Source organism: Dasypus novemcinctus, chromosome 2 (assembly GCF_030445035.2).
Source record: "Dasypus novemcinctus isolate mDasNov1 chromosome 2, mDasNov1.1.hap2, whole genome shotgun sequence".
NCBI classification, from domain to species: domain Eukaryota; kingdom Metazoa; phylum Chordata; class Mammalia; order Cingulata; family Dasypodidae; genus Dasypus; species Dasypus novemcinctus.
Genome location: NC_080674.1, coordinates 32,907,054 through 32,914,032, shown reverse-complemented (window position 1 = coordinate 32,914,032; position 6,979 = coordinate 32,907,054). Strand labels below are relative to the sequence as shown.

Genomic DNA, 6,979 nt, shown 5'->3' with positions numbered 1-6,979 from the left:
ATGGTGGTAAAATAATTATTTATAGAGTAAAACACTAATTATAAGAAAACTATAATTGCCAATATTATTAATACAGGAAAGAGACTTTCAAAGCAAAGAATATTATCAGAATTTAAGTGGGGTACTTTATAAAGATTAAAGGGTTAACTCATTATTAAGACAGAACACTTATAAATGTGACTCATTTAAATAACTGAAGCAAATATTGAGTACAATGAGAGGATAAAAGACAAATCACAATTATAACTGCTTATTTCAACACTTCCTTTTCAGTAATTGAAAATAAACTTAGAGAAAAAATCAGTAAGGTATCAGACGACAAGAACAGCACTATCAAACTTTACCTGAATGTATTTTATTATTGTACATATGTAATAAACAGTAAAATCAGAAAGTACATTAATTTAAGTATAAATAGAAACCATTCACCAACATTCATTATGTGCAGTGTCATAAAACATGTATGATTAAATTTAAAAGATTAGAATCATATTGAAAAAAATGTCTAGGCATAGCAAGGTAAAATTAGAAATCAATCAGAAAGAAATCTTAAATGTCCCAAAATAAATGGAAATTAAACAACAGACATCTAAATAATCCAAGAGTTAAAAATTGTGCCTATATAAACTATTTTGAACTAGTGGGAAGAGGTTAAAACAATGCCTCATAGGAAATGAATAGCTTTAAATGCTAATTTTTGATAATAACTGAAGGTTTAACATAATCTAAATTATACTCAGCATATATGAAAGAAGAAAAAATAAGTATAAAAGTGTAGAAACCATTGAAGTATATGTAAGGTTAGAGAGCAAGGAGCAGGAAAAACAGAAAAACCCATGAAACCATTAACTGAGTTGTTGAAAAATTCAAAAGAACTGGTAAAATTCTAGCAAATCAGGTTAAGATAAAATGAAGATGTATACTACCAATAGCAGATATTAAGAAGGGAAAATAATTACAGATAATATAAAGGCATGATAAAGAATAATCTGAATAAAATTCAGTCAATGAATTTGAAAATTTATATGAAATGGATATATTACTTGAAATATTCATATTATCCAAACTAACTTAATGAAAAAGAGAGTATAAAAAAGCATCGCTCTACTAAAAAATTAAGTTTATGATATGTGATGGTTAATTCTGTGTATCAAATTGGCTAGATTATGGTGTCTAATTGTTTAGTCAAACAGCCTAGATTTACTTTGGAGTTATTTTCTAGAGAGGATTCGCATCTATAAGCAGCTGACTTTAAATAAATATTACCCAGGATAACTTGGGTGGAATTTAAAAGTGAGAACTGAGGGTTTCAAGAATCTGAGGGAAATCTGCCTCAAGACTGCACTCTCTATTCCTAACTGGCCTTCTCTGCAGACTTGGACTACCCCTCAATTTCAAACTCAGTTCACAATTGATAAAACTGATCAACCTTTTAGAATATTTTTATTGGACTCACTTTTTAGTTAATATTAGTTTGCCTGAGAACAGACTGCAATTGGAAGTGTAAACTATTGGAATGATATCATTCTGTGAAACATGTTACATGAATGAGTAGTTAAGAAACTGCTTTATAACTAAGTGAGCTTCATTAGTTTGTTTTTTTTAACTGCTAATCAAGTAATCATTAGCAAATATTCACCCTTAAATGCAAAGAACTAGGCAGTTTCCTTATGAGAGGGATTTATGTATGTATGTGTGTGTTTTCCTAATGTATTTGTTTACTTCAGGAGAACATTTTAGTTGTATAAGGTATTTCCCCAAAAATGATTGTCTAGATAAAATTTCAATATCATTTTTACAAGATTGTAAACTGAGGGCTTAGTAAACCATGTGTGCATTGTGAGTGCCCCCCACATGCATTTTATGCATCCCCATTTATGTTGGAAGGAAAATGTAGTATATAGAAGTTTTCAAATTGCAAAGTGTTAACAAAAGGGAAGAGCCACAAAATGCAAAACTATTTTTAAGAAGATAAATGATTGATAGTGCAATCAATGTGCAAATAGCTAAGGAGAAACTCAGGTTGCAGAAGGTCATCAGTCCAATTGGATATACTAAATAAGATTGGGAGTAGGGCTTAGTGTCAGTATGTAGACAGATTCTCATGTGGTGAAACAAGAGATTAGAATGCACAATTAGAGGTCCAAAAGTTATACCCTGTGCATATATTTACCACGTGCATCCAGTTACTAAAAATAAATATCATACAAAAGGTTTACCTTAGTAGATATTATTTTTACACATTTATAGCATAATTAAATCCTTAAAAGTTAGATATTAAACTATTGAAAATAATTCATCAATTGAAAGTATACACTAGGTGTTTAATATTAGTAATACATAGACTACATTTTCTTCTACTTGATTATGTGTTAGCACATAAATTCAACTTAATCTCCAAATGACAAAGTCATAAGTTGAATTTGCAATATAACCTTACATAACACAGGGTTTCTTCAGTTTGGCCATAGTGTAACCAAAGCAGCAGTGGTATTCTATTAGGCAAAAATCTATTACAAAACAGGTTCCAATCTTCAAGCTTCATATAACTAGGCAAACCTCCAAAGAAAATGAAAATGTATTAAAAGGCTTCTTCTGTATCCTGGCATATAATTTGCATAATAATAGTATCTGAAGCAAGTGAACACATGTTTAGCAATAATGGAGTAAATTAAGCATCAATTATCCGTATCTATATGTGTAACAGCCAAAATCAATACAGTATCAAACTAATAGGTTCTGTATAGATGCATTTGCTTTTCTCTGTGTATGTAAGCCTTTTTCATTAGAGTTTGTTAATAGGATGTATAAATGCGTACATTTAAAACCCTCAGTAATCTGGCTGTGATTTATGTTTGCTACTCTGTCCTCTAGTGTAATGCAATATTTCTCATGCTAATTGTAGCTTCATGGTACCATTCAATGAACAAAAGTTTTTGTTTGTGTGACTCTGTTTGGGAAAATGCAGGCAATCCAGATTAGTATACTCTCACCTTCATTGGTCTAAGGGAAGTCAAGTGTCTATTCAGCAGGGATGAATATTACTTTCGTATCAAAGAGAGTTGTCATGCACTCAAAAGACCACCATTTTAAATGTGCTGTGTTCTTATCCAGTTGATTTAATTGGAGAAGAGGGAAAGGAAATACCATTTATCATGCAAATATTATGTACTTGGTACATGACTGAGGCTAAATCCCTTATCCCACACAAATACATTTTGTTCTCATTTTTAGATAAAGAAAATGAAGACTCTTGATTAAGGAGCTATGTGCTCCATCTATAACATGGGAAAAAAATAGTATCACCTCATTCTTAACAGTACTATGAAGAAAAATGAGAAACTATTGGCAAAATTCTTGGGAGAGTAACATTTAAAAGGAAATATTAAAAAAAAAAGATTTAAACAAATAATGTCACATGTAAAAGACCATGATCTTTGCCTTACAACACATAGTGGAGCAAATGGCTACAATGGTTTGTCATGTTCATGGCACAACAGAAACTTTCAGTGAATGATCCCTTCATTGTACAGCATGAGGTGTCCAGAAAGAGAAATTCTTCTTGTCACTTACACAGAAAAAGGGTACTAAAGAACAGGGGAAAAAGTCCTATTACAGAGGGTATCCCAGGGTGGCAGTAAGCTGTTCCAGGTCAGAGTCAATAGATGGCAACTCCAAATGCACCACTTCTTGCTGAAGAATCCACCTTGGAGTGGGCACTACTGAGAATTCCTGTTCTGATAAGCATCTGGAGCTGCTTGTTCCAGATTTCCAGGTTTAAGGTCTGGCTGGGCCTTTTCATTAGACTTAATGTCCTCTCCAGGTCTTGGACTGGCACATAATAGAAAAGGAGGTGAGATTAGTGGAAGACTGAAGGTTTGCTACTAAATCTGTATTTGTGACTTCCCTGGAGAAGGAGGTGGAGATAAATGAGGTCTGGGCAATAACCACTTAACAGGCATCTTTAACTTCGCTAACACACATATCATGGAAAAAGAATACAGAGACACTTTAAATCGGGGGCTTCCTCATGTAATTTATTTTTGATAGCATTAAGTAATGGAGCTAGCTCATCTGAACGATTTGAATTAAAATAAAAGAAGTTTTGATCTTTAGATTGTCCAGTACCTGGTGCCATATATGATTAAAATTGTGTGACTCTTTACTCCAGAATGAGACCACCAAGTTGTTGCCGTAGCTGCACTGTGTACATTATAATCATGAAACAGGGGATAGAAATGATAGTTGAAGGATTAACCAGCTTTATGACCTCAGACAAATTACATAGTTTGTGAACTTCTTATCAACCATGAAATGGGTATACAAATGCAATGTACATGGTTGTGAAGAAAATTCAATGAGATAACAAGCTAAAATGTCTTGCAAGGCAGATGGAACATGGTGGGTGGTCATTTAATATTATCTTTTTTCTCTTCCCCTCACTCTAAGTGTATGAAACATATGGTAGAGCCTCAACTTTTTTTCCTGATAAATTCAAATGTCAATCTTAGAAGTTCAAAGCAATAAAGACCAGAATACTTGCATCATGAAATAATAGGATGGTGCAAAATGAATGTTGTTTTGGACCATGAATTTTAAGTTATTATAACTAGGCTCAAACACATCTTTATTAATCAAAATTGGTACCATTACAATTGACACATTTTTGCCAATGAGAAATAAGTTTGTTTATTCCTGTAGCATAAAAATCCATGCTTTGGTATTTGACGAATTCTTGGAAAACATTTTCTGCATCCTGATGGTTGTGGAAGTGTTTTCCCTTTCAAAAGTTGTTGAGATGCTTGAAAAAGTGGTATTTGGTTGTTGAGAGATCAGGTGAATATGGTGGATGAGACAAGACTTCATAGCCCAATTTGTTCAATTTTTGAAGCATTGATTGTGAGACATGCAGTCAGGTATTGTTGTGGAGAAGAATTGGGCCCTTTCTGTTGACCAATGATGGATACAGGTGTTGCAGTTTTTGGTGCATCTCATCGATTTGCTGAGAATACTTCTCAGATGTAATGGTTTTGTCAGGATTCAGAAAACTGTAATAAATCAGACCAGCAGCAGACCACCTAACATTGACCATGGTCATGATCTTTTTATGGTGCAAGTCTGGCTTTGGGAAGTGCTTTAGAGCTTCTTCTCAGTCCAACCACTGAGCTGGTCATTGCTAGCTGTCAGTTGTCATATAAAATCCACTTTTCATCTCACATCTCAATCTGATCGAGAAATGGTTTGTTATTATGTAGAATAAGAAGACACTTCAAGACGATTTTTTAAAAAATTTTTTGTCAGTTCCTGAGGCACCCATTTATAGAGCTTTTTCACCTTTCCAATTTGCTTCAAATGCCAAATAACCACAGAATGGTCAATGCTGAGTTCTTTGGCAACTTTTTGTGTAGTTGTAAAAGGATCAATGATTGCTCTCAATTGGTCATTGTCAATTTCCGTTGACCAGCCCCTATGCTCCTCACCTTCAAGTCTCTTGTCTCATTTACAAAACTTCTTGAACCACCATTGTACTGTACGTTCATTAGCAGTTCCTGGCCAAATGCGTTCTTGATGTGAGTTGTCTCTGCAGCTTTATGACCCATTTTGAACTCAAATAAGAAAATTGCTTGAATTTTCTTTTTGTCTAACATCATTTCCATAGTCTAAAATAAAAATAAAATAAGCAGCAGGTAATAAGTTATTAGCAAAAAATGATAATAAGCGAGAAATGCACATTAAAATGATGTAAAACATAACCACATTAAAGAACATATTCCAATATCAAATGGCAAATTTCAACAATGCAAAACCACAATTACTTTTGCACCAGACTAATAGTTAAAAGCTCATTTATTTCCTTGTCAATTAGTTGACAGCTGCAGTAAAGATTATTTAACAGATGTGATGGATATCCCAATATTAAATGAATCCTCTCCCTTTTCCTCTGAATAATTTATACCACATCCTACACCATTATTATATTTTAATTTTGTATGATAACATGTGATGGGAAAAGAAAGCAGAATATTGAATCATTTGTTTTTCATTAGAGTTAACACTTTTAAAACTTTCTCATTCAAAAGTTCAGATATTTTCTCTTGGTGTTTAAAAGTGGAAATATGTTTAATAACTAATAGGTCATACATCTTACTCTTAGTACTTTCAAAGTAACAAACTGACATTTTTTATTATAAATTATCCTGTGTTACAATCTGTTGTTGCTTGGTAATATATTTCCTTCTCCCTGTGAAACTAGCTATTTAACAACCATTAAGTTTGTTTTGTTTGTTTTCAGTACAATTCCAAATGGCTAACTTCAGGCACTGTAACTCCTCTGCTGCACTCAACCTCCTGAATTATTCAATCTCAATTAGCTTCCCCCAAAATGTAACAGTTGACACTGATTCACACATGAACTTGAGAGTTAAATATTTCTCCTTCCTTCCATCAAAATAACTTTTGGGGAAACATTAGATGCCCTCAAGTGAAGCGAATAATGCATCTTCAAAGATCCACACACATTTTGTACGACTTAATTGTCTTTATCATTTGCTCCATGACTTTGGAAAGTTCATTTAATTAAAAAAAAATAGCCTACTATGGTTTGCAGCTATTTTTAATCTTGGAACAAGGCAGGATTTCCTAATATAATGTTTAACCCCACAGAATATAAGAATTTATTTGGTATTAGGTGAATAGAATTGGCAGTCAGACCTCAGAGTAAATGAAAATGATACATTGCACAGCAAATAATAATAGCTTTGCTTTCTGTTGTTTTGCTTCATTTGTTGTGTTTTGAGATTTATTTTCCTATTGGAGATTTTATGTTTTCAAGTTTGTGAAATATATTTTTGGCAGAAGGCTTTGGGTTCTGGGATTATAAATTCTTGGGTTATTTTGCATAAAGAATTTAAGGACATAGAGGAAGCAAGAGAGTAAAGAGTTTATTAAGAAACAAGAAAAGAGTACAGTTCTACTCATG

At 32.9% G+C, this 6,979-nt stretch overlaps 1 pseudogene; it reads right to left on the bottom strand.

Moving 5' to 3' along the window:
* Positions 1-4,630: 4,630 nt before the first annotated feature.
* LOC139440144 (histone-lysine N-methyltransferase SETMAR-like) lies at positions 4,631-5,657 on the bottom strand (annotated as a pseudogene).
* Between the last annotated feature and the right edge of the window lie 1,322 nt (positions 5,658-6,979).